Consider the following 14,037-nt stretch of genomic DNA (forward strand, 5'->3'; position numbering starts at 1 on the left):
TGTTTATGTACCACATAACTGTGGTGTTGTCCGTCTTTAGTAGTAGTTCCTGGATGCAGCAGGTCCTTGAAAGCTATAAGTGCATTTTTGTACAGCTAGCATCTCTTTTTGATTGATGTGAAGATGCCTTTGCTCTGCGGGCCACTCGCTCTGAATACATTTTCCTGCCATGTGTGCTCCCCAGGCGTAATCAGATGCATCTGTTGTCAGTGTTTGCCTGGCTGTGGGTGTGAAAGTGGAACCTGTAACCTTGAGATACAACGTTGAGAACCCATTTGTCTTTGGTGATGCAATGCCAATTGTGATAGAAAAGTGCCAGTTTTCCTCCTAAGGGGGCTGCCAAGATAGAGCTGTTTGGCAGCTGTAGTGGGAAGCCATTGAGGCTGCTTTTTATATGGTTGTGGCCTGTCTTCCCCTTCTTTCTGGCCTGGTGTACCCCATTGTTGAAGCCTGTAAGGACCTTGTGCTTGACCTCTACCTCTTCTTGGACGTCTGTATATGCCCCTTTGAGGTTTGTCTGTGACTGGAAAGGACCAATTCTTTGTTGGCCAATTTCTGCTAAAACGAGGAGGCTGAACCTGTAAGAAATCCTTCACCGTTTGCATAGATTTTGCCTTATCCTCCATCTTCTTTAATACCTCCTCTGCCTTAACTCCAAACACATCCCGCTGCAAAGGTGCATCCAATAATTTTGCCTTAACATGATCTGGTAACGTATGTTCTTTTAACAAAGCATGTCTTCTAATGACAGAGCCTGTATCTGCTGCTGTACAGGAGGCCTCTAAGGAATCAAACCCTCATTGCAAAGTACGTTTTCCCACTTGTTCAGCTACATGCAATAAATCCTGCATTTCTTTTAAATTAGGAGGATCTGAATCTGGAAGCATCTTTTGTTTCAACTGAGACATTAAAAATTGCTGATATTTTAGCATGTGAAACTGGCAATTTAAGGCTCTCATTGCTAAAGTTGCAGACGTATATACTTTCTTTCCCCATCTGTCTAATGCTCTGGAATCTCTGTCGGAGGGAACTGGGTTTTTTGCTGATGAGGCCTTAATCCCTTTGGGTCCCTGAGAAATAGTTTCAGGGTCAGCAACAGGGCTTTTATAGAGAAATTTGTGAGAGTCAGGGACTCTAATATATATCAGGTTTAACTGGGGCTGGAGGCAAGGAGTCAGGGTTTAAGCTGGATTCAGTGTACACATCATCCACAATATCTAACACTGGCGGAATAGCAAGGGGTCTGTGTTGAGGTAATAAAAGGAAGTCTCTCAGCCTTTTCTTGGATTCTGAGTAACCCTGGCCTTCCCAATGGAAATGCTCCCTCATGGTATGTAAGGTCTGCCCAAAGGAGTAGTCCTCAGGCGGAGAGGCTGATGGAATTGATTCCTCAGCATCAGAATCCTCATAAAGGGATAGGGAATATCCTAGGTCTGAGGATGAATCTGAAGAAATGGACACCTGGTCGGAAGATTCATAGTCTGCATCCTATCTGGGCCTTTTATCAAGAGGGGGGTGGGACCCCCTGATCAGGGTGATTAGGTCTTCGGCCATTTTGAGCATTTGTTTCTTAGGCATGGAAGCCTGTCCTGGAGAATGCTGTATCATCTACTTTGTTTTTAAGGGGGGCTTAGACTTGGCAGAGGGTTTAATGGTTAACTGGGTGGGTCTGAAAACACCCTCTGAAGCTGTGGATTGCTCAGCTACTTCGGTTCCCTCTGAAGGGTTAGTTTCGGTAGGCTGAAAACCTAGAGCGTCCGAAGGCCCAGCCAGCTCCACGTGGGAGTCGGATGCGGTCTGTGGTTCTGTGGAAGCGGTCATCAGGGGCTGCGTAGGCGCCTCGCTGAAAACCGGAGAACCGGCGACCGGCCTAGAAGAGGCCGCGTCGTCAGTTTTGGGCCTCAGATGCCTGTCCTCGTCTTTGTGCTTTTTATGTATTCCGGTCGTCGGAAGTTCCGACGGCATGGCGTAATTGAATTTTCTGCCAAAATAATGTCGGGCAAAATCAAACAGACGTTTAATAGTGCGCCTGTTAAACCTAGCACAAAACAGACAACCAGTGACGTCGTGGTCTGGGCCCAGGCATGGAATACAATAGGAGTGGAAATCCTTATGAGGTATTTGCTTCCCACAAGAAATACAGTTATTAACTTTTACTGACATCAGTCTGAGGCAAGAAAAAGTTTCCCCAACGGGGTACTTAGCTTTGTAGAAGACTTTGGTTCTGGATTCGGAATGAAAATCTCAGGAGTCGGCCGACCGGCATTTGCGAACTGCTTCTGCTTTGGGCACCGCGCGGCAAGACAGACTGGAGAAAATGGCGTCTGCTGCACCTTATATACCCCTGTCGCACTGACATCAGGGAGGAAGCAACAGCAACCGATGCCAGACCAAGACTTTGGAACTCACGCAGACTGGGAATCGCCTGACGGCAGGATAACCCAAGTGTAATGACTGCAGCAGTGTAACACGAACATCCTGCACAAATTTGACAAGGGGTTTCAGGATTGGCTGCTCCTAAATATGCGCACTCCCTGTGGGCATCAGAGTTGGGCATCTTATGCCCACAGGCAGGGGACAGAAAGTTATTTATATATACTTTTTTTTAAAATAAGCAGAAGGAAAAGGAGAAATACAAACAATGGTATCCAAGAAATGCCCTAAAACCAGATAAGAGAAAAAAGGGGACAGGGGAAAAAAACAAGGTTAACAGCAATGCCAACGAGACTACCCAAGGAAAACTGGTAGGAAGAAAAGACATTTGAACCCCAAGGCTGACAAAAAAAAAAGCACGCTGGAGAAAAATCCACTTATGAAAAATGTGAAACTACACCCAAAAAGCATGACAGTGCGTGATCCATGTCTGTAGTGGAGAACAGGCAAATGAGATTGGAGGCATTAGAGAGTTCTATGACATTATGGGCAAGAGAAGGAGCTCAGACTCGTTCCATGAGTCTAAAGCAAAGGCGGCAAAGAGATTAAAGGTCAGATCCGAGACTCATGCACTGAGGAATGAATGAAAATGACATCAGATCTGAAAAAGGTACACTGCATCAACAGCCTTGCAAGAACTCACAGTTCAGAATGGGGAGGGGGGATACCCACATCACACTGCAAAAACTAAAACATATGGGAATCCATGAACAATGCTGCATACTATAAAATTTGGTAAAGTGCCAGACGTTCCTGCAATAGGATTTGTTATGCATCCCCTCAAATTATTCCTGCAAATGGGCAGCCATTTGGGCAAATGCAATTACATAGCTAATATAGATAAAGCTGGTTAGGGGAGGTGTCTGTGTGTCGGGGGGGGGGGGCCTGTGAAAATGCACTTTAGACAAAACAGTGGTGACACCTGTACATACTTTTCAAGAGGACAGTAGTGGAAGACCAGTGGGGTGAGGTCCAAATCACCACAACACAAGAGATATTACCAAGAACACAGCATCTACTAGTGGAAAACACATGCGATTAAACTGCTTCACAGTCATGCTACATGCATAGAAGACTGGGCAGACTACATCTTGCCCAGCTCTATGGTATAGCATGACAGCACTCAGGCACAGACTTAGAGTTTGAGGCGTGGCTTGTGCACTGGAAGACACAAGAGGGCAATACAGAATTATGGTGAGGATGGAAACAGATGGTTGCTCCAGTCCACTGATCAGTGCCAGGAAAGCTTCCATCTGCACGGTGAAGTAGGCAAATACCAGGGATGCGAGTTTTGACAGTAAGAAAGCTCTGCCCAGGTACAGTCCCAAATCTCAAAATGATTTTGCTGAAAGCTTACATTTAGTGAAAACAGATATTGCTTTTTTCCAACTGTTCTGTGAGCATGCAGTTAGTAGACAAGAGATAGAAGGTGTGTGTTTGGGGCGTTAGGTTCACTGAATAGTTTTCAGCAAAACAATTTCAGAGGCTTGGAACTCTCTGAAATTACCTTTGAGCAGTCAGCACAAATCCATGGGCTTGTGCTGGCAAGCACGGAAACAGCAGCCACTGGCGACAGGTATGTCGTGGTACATATGTGCATGTGGGTAAGGCATAGAACTTCCCTATGTTGATGCAGATTTTTAAGACTGCCACCTGGGGGGAGGTATTAAGGCTTAAACAAAAAACCCAGGCTTTCCATCTTGAGGAGGGCTTCCTTATGGGCCCAAAGACAGGTTGGGGGAATCATTAACAGTTCATAGGTTTATAGGAGGATACTAGGCTATTGGTCCAGAGGCCCTCATAAGCCTAGCCAAGAATTTTGCCCATGTTCCCACAAAGTCAGCACTTGTCTCCCCTGCCCAACAGGGACACAGGTACAATCCGAGGGGAGTATTTTCCGTTTGCCATCCAGTCCAAGTTCCTCTTAAAGAGGGCTAGAGAGGTACTCTGCTTGACATGGAGACAGAGTCTATTCCATAGATGGGGGAGTCTTTGGGACAGAATCTATCCCGCCAAATTCTATTAATGTCACAGACCAGGCTGAGGCCTTGCATGCTGGTTGAGTGAATTAAGTTTGAATTACGGATATGCAACAACTCCATCAAGGCTGGGTCTGAGATGGCCTTGTATGCCAGACACAGGTCACCTTTCAGCAGTCTGTACGGGGCTGAGTAGAGGGACAGGGCTTTTAGTCTATCTGTATAGGATAGGTGTTTAAGACACCCTGGATTTTACTGGTCAGGAACATCTGTGGTCTCTCCAGCTGCTGCATGAGCTTGGCAAGGAACATGCCGACGGGGGCACTGTACTCGGTAATGGGTGTGATAAGGGAGTATAGGGATGTTACAACCTCCTTGTTCCTGGATGAAAAACCCTTACTTACGAGGTGGGCAAGTAGAAGGCATTCCGTACAACGGAGGAAATATGATGGTCAAAAGTCAGGTTGCTATCAACCTGGGTGCCCAAGTCCCTCACGGCCGATTGCATGCTTAGTATGCTGTTATTAATGTGATAATTACTGGGGACTCCATTTTCCCCAAAGGGGATAATGATGCATTTCTTGGCATTCAGTTTGAGGCCATGCTTCTGGTACCAGTCATTAGTTTGGGTAAGGCTCTCTAGGAGGATGTTCACATCACTAGGGGAATTTAAGACAGTACCCAGCTTGCAGTCATCTGCAAACTTGGTCACCCACAAACCATTGGTTTTGGCTTGCACCTCAGAAAAGTATATCCCAAACAGTAGAGGCCCCAAAACAGATCCTTGGGGTACACAGTCTGCTACTAGAGATGGCTTCCCCTATTTTGAATGAGTGGGTTCTATCAGTGAGCTAGTTAGCTACCAATCTGGTAACATACAGGTTGATGCCTAGCTGGGAGAGTTCATCTATTATGCCTGAGTGGGGAATAGTGTTGAAGGCTTTGTCTAGGTCAAGGTAGGCAGTGTGCACAGTCTTCCCCTTGTCCATGGCTTTGGTGACTGTTTCGAAGATGTCGAACAGGCATGATCTCCCTTTGACAAAACCAAACTGTGTGGGGTCAAGGGTTTGGTGGCTGCCAATGTCCTTGTTTATAAAGGTCCATGATCATGCATTCCATGGCCTTGCAGATCAGGCCGGTTAGGCTGATGGGCCTATAATTGCCTGGGTCAGAGGACACTCCACCTTTGTGTAGAGGGATCATAGTGGCCGTCCTCCATTGGCTGGGACGAAGCCGGTGCTCAGGCTTTGGTTGAATAGGGTGCCTAATGGAGGTATAAGCTCATGCCTGAATTCATGTAGGGGATGTTGTCTGGTCCCATGGAGACTTATTTTTTGCCTTTGAGAGGGTATTAAACACCTGCTCCCTGGTGATGAGGGGAGGGGGGGGGGGGCAGGTGCTGGTGAGGTCCTGTTTTACTGATGGGAGGGTGAAGTTTTCAATGAACCTGTGTCAGCAGGTTGGCTATATCTATGGCATTTGTGTATATGGTGTTATTGACCAGTTCAGGGCAGATTTGTATGGTTTTATTCTTTGTCTGAAGAAGTCTCTGGTATTTTGAGACAAAAGCGCTTACCTTGGTGCTAATAAAGGGTTTGGTTTTCCGAAGCTACTGCATTCTTTTTCATGTTTTTGTGGAGTTGTTTGGATTTTAAACTGCTTTTTGTGTGGTTTTGAACTAGTTGCAGCTGTATGCTATGGAAAATCGGACATTAGCAGCAACGAGCTTTACAACGCTACTGGCAGGGTGTATATTGAATGATACACCTACTGGCTCATTTATCACTGCTATTAATGCAGAAGTGAATGGTCAGTCTACCACTACTAATGAAAGAGGTATGAACTATTTGGCAAGTGAGGAGGTTTTAAAAGGTTGTTTGGCCCCACCTGTTAATCCGTTTCTAATAAATGAAGAGCAGTATACACCTTTGGCACAGAAAGTAAACCATGCTGAAATGTTCGTAGAACTAGAAAATTAACTGGCAAAATTAAAATGCTTACAATGGGATAATCTCTTTTTTCAGAATAGTATGTGAGCAGAAAGAGTCCCAAAGGGGCTAAGAGTTACAAATTTACCTGCTGGGAGAGTTTTGCCGAAGGAATTAGACAGATGGTTTGATATAAATCAAAAAGCAGGTCTACAATAAATGGAGGTTCTGCTGAATTATAACAGTATTTTAGCAGAAACAACCGACAAGTACGTGGTATTTTTTGTAAACTGAAATAAATGACATCTGCTGAAAACTAATAGTAAATTATGTGCCATTCAGGAGAATTTGATCAAATTAAATGATGCACTAAGTAATTGTAAAATTAAAAAGTTTGAGCAAGATAGAAGAGACTATGAAGGCGGAGTGGCTTGAGACTATGAAGGCGGAGTGGCTTCAGCCTATAGTTTAGAGTTGCAAAAAGAGTCTATAAATATTGTGAGAATTCCAGATGTGAATTCAACAGGAAATGAAAGTGGAGCCGTACGGAGATCAGGGCGTTTAAATGGAAAAGATAAAAACGCTATAGCTTCAGTGGATAAAGGTGGTAAGAAGAAGAAAACCAGTACTGGTCCCAAAATTGTAAACTAAGCATCTGTGAATATAAACAAAAGTCCCAATGTTAGTACTAACATGCAAATTATTGAAAAGGGTGAAATAGGGGCCCAAGTGGCAACAACAGCACAAGTGGAAGGCCAACAAGTTATAGACGTTTATCAAAAGAAAAATGGAAAAGAACGAACCTGGGCCCAGGTGACGGCGAACGGAAGAACTGAAAATACTAAACAAATGGCAACAACAAAAAACGGCTTTGTGAGGAAGGGACGAGTGAAATCGAATTGGAACAGACAGAAGCAGTCATGGAAGACATCAGTACTGTTCATTTTAAAATAGTTAACCTCTCTAATTATTGTTTGTGTAATGAAGAATGTTGTGCTCTCAGTAAGGGTTGGAATTTCGCACCAGCCCAAAGAGCAAATAAGGTACAGACTATTAATGAATTAAGGAATTATGCAAGACTGTTGAATTTTGATTTGTTTGACAAACAAGATAAAAAGAAGTTACACTGTTATAATACAAGTTGTTTTAACCCACCTTTACACAAAGATTTGGAAATGTTCTTGAATATTTGTGAAGTACAAATAGAAGTTTTAAAGAAAAAAACAAATTTAAATATTATAATTTATCAAGGAATGAAAAAATGTCTTGATAAATTAATGCAAAATGAGATTTTATTTTTGAAAGCAGATAAAGGGGGTCTCTTATGGCACTTGATAAAGTTATGTATGAACAAAAGATGGGTGAAATCTTGGCAGATGACAAATATTATAAAATAATTACAGTGAAGGAGGTTAAGCAGGGGTATAGGATGATAGATGCATGTATTGAAGAATGGTTTATCACTGGAAGAACAGATAAAACAAGAAGTTTAACAGCAATCCAAAAATTGGTCGGATCTTTGGGATTCCAAAGATCCATAAAGATTTAAATGGACTGCCCCTGAGAGCAATTGTTGCAAGTGCCAATAGTAAAACAGAGGCTTTGTCTGTTTTCGTAGACATCCCTCTCCAAAAAGTAATTCCAAAAAATGTAAACTACATAAAAGATGGCTTTGACTTTGTCAAAAATTGAAACTGTATTGGTGAATGATACTGCCTTATTAGTGACATTAGATATCAAATCTTTATATACTATGATCCCAAATGAAGAAGGGATGGATACTGTGAGAGTAGAGTTAACAACAAAAATGTATTCCCCCAATACTATTGGGCTATTATAGGTTCACAGGTTGGTACTAGGCTATCGGCCCTAAGGCCTATGCAAGCCTAGCCATAACAATTCCCTGGAATTTTTTCCCCACAATATTTACTTCTCTGGGTCCCTGTCTAGCAGGGCGACTGACATGATCCCCGGGGTGAATTTCCTCTCTCCCATCCAATCATCAAGGTTCCTTTTGAAGAGGGCCAATGAGGTGCTCTGCTTGACATGTATGGGCAGTCTATTCCAGAGTATGGGGAGTCTCTGGGTCAGGAACCTATCCCACCAGCATGTTTTGTTCATTGTGATAAGGTTTAGATCCCTGTAGTGTGTGGCTCTGAGGGATTGGGACTTCTTTAAGTGGAGCATGTCCAACAGCTCAGAGTTTGACATGGCCTTGTATGTTAAGCAGAGATCGCCTCAGAGTAGACTATATGCCACAGAGTACAGCTGGAGTTTTTTTAGACTGTCAGTATATGGCATCTGCTTTAGGCCTGTGATTCTTTTAGTGAGGTATTTCTGTGGCCTTTCCAGTTGTTGCAGATGTCTTGTGAGGTACATACCAAATGGGGCATTATACTCTATAATGGGTCTAATGAGGGATGAGTACAGTGGGACAATGACCTCCTTTTTTCCTGGATGAAAAGCTGTTAGTAATGAGGTGTGCCACGTAGAAGGATTTCCTGACTGTTGTGGCGATGTGGTTATTGAAAGTGAGACCACTGTCCACTTGTGTCCCTAAGTCTCTCATCACACTTTCGACGTTTAGTATCCTGCCACCTATGTGGTAGTTCATGGGTACATGTTTTTTTCCAAAGGGGATGACTATACATTTCTTGGCATTAAGCTTGAGCCCATGGCTCTGGCACCAGGCATCTGTTTCAGTAAGGCCCTTTTGTAGAATATCCACATCATTTGGGGATTCAATAATGGCTCCCAGTTTGCAGTCATCTGCAAACTTTGTTAGCCAGAGTCCCTTAGTGTTGGCCTGTACTTCAGAGAAGTAAGATGCCAAACAAGAGTGGTCCCAGGACTGAACCCTGAGGTACTCCACTTGTCACTTGTCTGGAGCTGGATTTGGAGTCAGCTACTTTTACAGTCTGGGTTCTGTCAGTAAGCCAGTTGGCAACCCATCGAGTGACGTAGGGATTTATACCCAGCTTAGTAAGTTTATCTATGATTCCAGAGTGGGGGATGGTGTCGAAGGCCTTGGCGAGGTCCAGATAGGCTGTGTGGACCTCCTTACCCTCGTCCACAGCTCTGGAGACCGATTCGAAGTCAATCAGATTCAGGAGAGAAGATTGGCCCTTCACAAACCCAAACTGGGTGGGGTCCAGTGTCTGGAGGTTGCAAATGTCTTTGTAAGTTCCATGATAATGCGTTCCATGCCCTTGCAGATCAGGCTTGTCAGACTGATGGGATGGTAGTTCCAGAGAGCCAAGGTGGATCCTCCCTTGTGGAGCGGGATAACTGTAGCCATGTGCCACTCAGTGGGCACGAAGCCTGAGGTGAGGCTATGATTAAACAGGACACTTAGGTGGGGTGCCAGTTCATTTTGTAGTTCACGTAGTACACAGCCTGGGATGTCATCTGGTCCCATGGATGCTGTATTCTTAGCTTTGGAGAGTGCTGTCTTTTGGTATCGAGATGGGCCCTTTAGGGGGTGAGAGGGGAGTGAAGTTGGCACTAAATCGATCTGCCAGGATATTGGCAATATCCTTGGGATCAGTATATTTAATGCCATTCTGTTGTAGCTCAGAGCAGATCTGAGCATTGCCATTTAGATTCTCGACATAACTATAGAATGCCTTGTGGTTGTCTTTGGAATCGTTGGCAATTTTATTTTCGTAACTAGCTTTTGAGGATTTTATGAGTGATCTCAGCTTCTTACTGAGGCTGGTGAGGGAGTTTTTTGCATTCTGGGATTGTGCTTAGTTACAACTTTTTTTCATTCCAAAATTATATCTATGTTCAAACGAATGTATGCATGGGTGGGAACTGACTTATATACTTGAATGCAAGTTTAAAGAAAATACTGTGAAAATGTTTTGTTTTACTGATATTTTTTTGTTATGGAGTGGAACATTAGATGAATTATAAGGATTTGTAAGTTGTGCTAATAATGTATGCTGCTATTTGAAATTCACACATCAATATAGTTACAATGAAATCACATTTTTAGATATTACTATATATAAAGAAAATAGACTATGGACTACGGTGTTTAGAAAGGAAGTACAAAATAATATGTACCTACATTATTCAAGTATGTACCCAAGAAGAACAAAGCTGAACATAGTAAAGGGACAACTGAAAATAATTAATAATTTAACTAAAAAAGATTGTGACTTTATAAAAGAAGCAAAACATCTCTGTATGAAAATGGAAAAAAGGGGGCATCCCAAGGAACAGGTTGATAAATTGTATAAAAAACAGTTAGATGAAAGGAAAAGTGAATTAAAAATCACTACAAGAAGGGAAGTATGGGACAGTTATGGCAGTTCATAATAGTACTGACTCTAATGCTATCAAAAATGTTATAAAAAGTAATTGGAGTTTATTTAGAACTAATGAGGAATTACTAGAAAATATAGGAGATGAAGCTAATTTTATTCTGAAAAGAGCAAAAAGTTGTAAGAATTATTTTCAATTTAAATTGAATCCTTCAAGAGTAAAAGAAAGGAGATGTGGGATGGTTAAATGTTTTAATTGTAACATGTGTGACTTCTTATATAAAGTAATGAACTGGAAGTGGGAAAGTTAAAAACCTGGAACTTTTAGTTGTAAAGTTAAAAATGTAGTGTACTTAACATGCCTAGAATGTAAATCATTTTATATTGGGAGAATGACACGCGAATTATACAAAAGAATTTACGAACATAAATATGCCATTTAGGTAGGAGATGAGAGGAATGGCATGAGTAAACACTACAGATATAAGAAGTGTAAAGTAAACTTTAGGTTCTTGGTCTTAGAAAAATTAACAAACACTGCCAACTTAGTAAATATAGAAGATGAACATGGATGGTTAGAATACTGTTGGCAAGTGAAACAATGGTTCCCATCAGGGTTGAATAACAGAAGAATTTAAAATGTAGAATGGGATTAAAACATTATTAGTTACAAGTGCTGAAGCAATTAAGTATAAAAGTAAATATTTATACAAGTTTTTAGGTCATTTAATTATAAAAGTTATTTGAAATTTCATTGTGTATTATTTATTTTATGTGCATCATATGTTCTAAAGGAAGTAAGCAATCATGTGATTATTTAAATTTAAAGTATAAAATAAGTTGTATTGTTTTATTCTTTGTCTGAAGAAGTCTCTGGTATTTAGAGAGGCAAAAGCGCTTACCTTGGTTCTAATAAAGGGTTTGGCTTTCCAAAGCTACTGCATTCTTTTTCGTGTTTTTGTGGAGTTGTTTGGATTTTAAGCTGCTTTTTGTGTGGTTGTAATTTTGTGCTCATTGCCTAAAAAAGGCACTATGGGAGATGCAAAAGCCTTTGCCTGAAGCCCAGTGAGACGGATGAAGGCCATCTCTGGCAAAGCACCGTGCTCTGTCAATCATGTCCTCCCAAGCTGTCAGGTACTGGATCTCCTTGGAATGACACCAGAAACTAAACCAATTGTTAAAGTCAATCATTTTCTGTTTGCATCATTCTGGGTGACGGTAAGATGCTGTTTAAGGCTAGGGACATACCTGCCTGGGGCACATTCAGCGAGCCCAATCATGTCTCTCTTCATATAGTCCAGAGAGGTACATCAACTCATTTGCACTAACATGAACTATGACAGAGTCATAACAGTACTTGTTAAGAGACTTGAGTACATGTCTGATATGGCGGATTCTAGCACCTGACAAACAACTTACAGTGACTTTCTCCTTGTCTAGCCTGGTGAGGGGCACATCTGTGCGTCTCACGATACTCTCTCCTCTGACTAGTATGCTGGGTTTGTGACTGGGCCTTAGAGGCAGTGAGACACAGGTGTGTACTATGTGTGATGCTTGGTGCTATGGGTTGTGATGTGCATGTGTGCGTTTGCTTTGGAGGTCTCTTGCTTAGTTATGTTTTTATTAAGAGCCTCCACATATGTAGGTGTGTGTTGCACAGGTGTGGGTGGTGTTAGAGGTGCTGCGTTTCTAGTGTTTGTGCAGACAACTTTCTCAGTACCAGATATACTGGCTTGTGACTAAGACAGCAAGGATTCTAGGTTCTTAATGTAATTGCATCTCTTACATATTGTGTTCCTACTTGGCAGTAGTAGAGGGTTGTCCATGTACATTATTTATTTACATTTGTTGACCGGGAATGGCAGTTGCTACACTGTCTCAGGATGCCCACATCAACCAGACTAGCAGGAGAATCCATGGGAAACTGTCCATCCATGGTTGTCAGAAAATGCGGGAGAGGGGTCAGGAATAGTAGAGCGGGTACTACCAGAGGAGAGTACCTACAGGTGTGAGAGTAGGGCAGGATAAAATCAAAGCAGTAGCTGCAAGCGAGGGCCTCACACAGGAGTGCCGGTAAGGGAAAAATGCAGCTGAGATACCTCGCAAAGGGTTAAAACAGTGCAGTGGTGGTATGCGATGTGCAAACAAGCACAAACACAACGGAGGGTGTGTGTGTGTAAATAACACAAAAACAAAAATAAAATAGAAACACTGGAATTGACCAATCAATCCTTGCCCTGAGGTCTTAACTAAACACCCTATGCCAGACCAGTTCCAATCAGTTCACTTACTCCCACTAATTGCAGGCAGGCCCCGGGTCAACACAAGATGGCATAGCAGGAAACACAGGAATCACACAAACAGATCTGGATACAGCAGAACCTGATATTTAAACTCTATTTAGGTTGATTTAACACAGGAGAGCAGATACACACAAATATTAACAGCAGCAAACAAGAACAAACAGATTTAAACCAATTAACCAGTTAACCAAAAAAGCTCAAAACTGAGCCCTGTTCCAGCAGCCTTCAAACAAGTTCTAACTATACACTCTTGCCACTAGGGTGAAGGGGAACCCTCTCCAAAAAGATGGCCTGGATTACTGCTCAAGTTATACAAACAGAGCTAGATTCAGCAGTTCTGAATCTAGTCTAAGCCACGGAAACGAGGTGCACCAATTTCAGAAAGCAACGGTTCAAATAAGCAGGCACAATAAGCCTTCAGCCAGCAATTTCCAGCTTAGAAGGGCAAAATCTACCCTCTCCTCCCACAAGAGTATAGACCACAAACCTTCTTAATGTAAAATAACTGGCCTGAAGCCAACTAAGACACTTTTAGAATAACAGACACAGTAAGGCTTCAACCAGTAATTCCCAACTTAAGATGTCAGCTACCTCTCCTTGCCACAAGAGTATAGACCATAAACCTTCCCAATATAGAACTGGCCTGAAGCCCAAGTGCTTAAACCAAAAGGCTTAGAATAACAGTTACAATTTGATCAGGGTACTAACAAGCAGCAATAAATGCAGCAGAATAAATGCAATTGAATACTTTTAAGCAAAAGCAAAAACAAAACAAAGTAGGAAGAAACACAAATACAGTAAAAGCAGATGAATAAAGTGCAATTTTTAAACAATTTTGTTTAGGTTAAGAGGGAAGGGAGGAAATTAAGGGAGTAGGCCCTTCCCAGATCTCTTTCTAGTTCGTAGAATGAGCAGATGAGATGGGACTGGGAAGATTGTCCAAAATGACATTTGCAGTAGAGGCAGGCATCTCAAAAGCCACTAAATTTAAGAACACAAGAACTGGAAAGGTGGGAAAGGAAAAATGCAGCCAGAGATGAGCGATATTTAGAGCAAGCAGGGAACACACACTTCAGCTAAACACATATATTTCTAAATAAAACAGCAATGCTATTTCTCAGTC

At 42.3% G+C, this 14,037-nt stretch overlaps 1 protein-coding gene across 1 annotated transcript in view; it reads right to left on the reverse strand.

The window, feature by feature from the left end:
- The window catches only part of TYMS (thymidylate synthetase), a 443,887-nt gene that overhangs the window by 65,143 nt on the left and 364,707 nt on the right, over nt 1-14,037 (reverse strand). The window lies entirely within an intron of this gene.

Source organism: Protopterus annectens, chromosome 3.part0 (assembly GCF_019279795.1).
Source record: "Protopterus annectens isolate FY-2018-M chromosome 3.part0, PAN1.0, whole genome shotgun sequence".
Classification (NCBI taxonomy): domain Eukaryota; kingdom Metazoa; phylum Chordata; order Ceratodontiformes; family Protopteridae; genus Protopterus; species Protopterus annectens.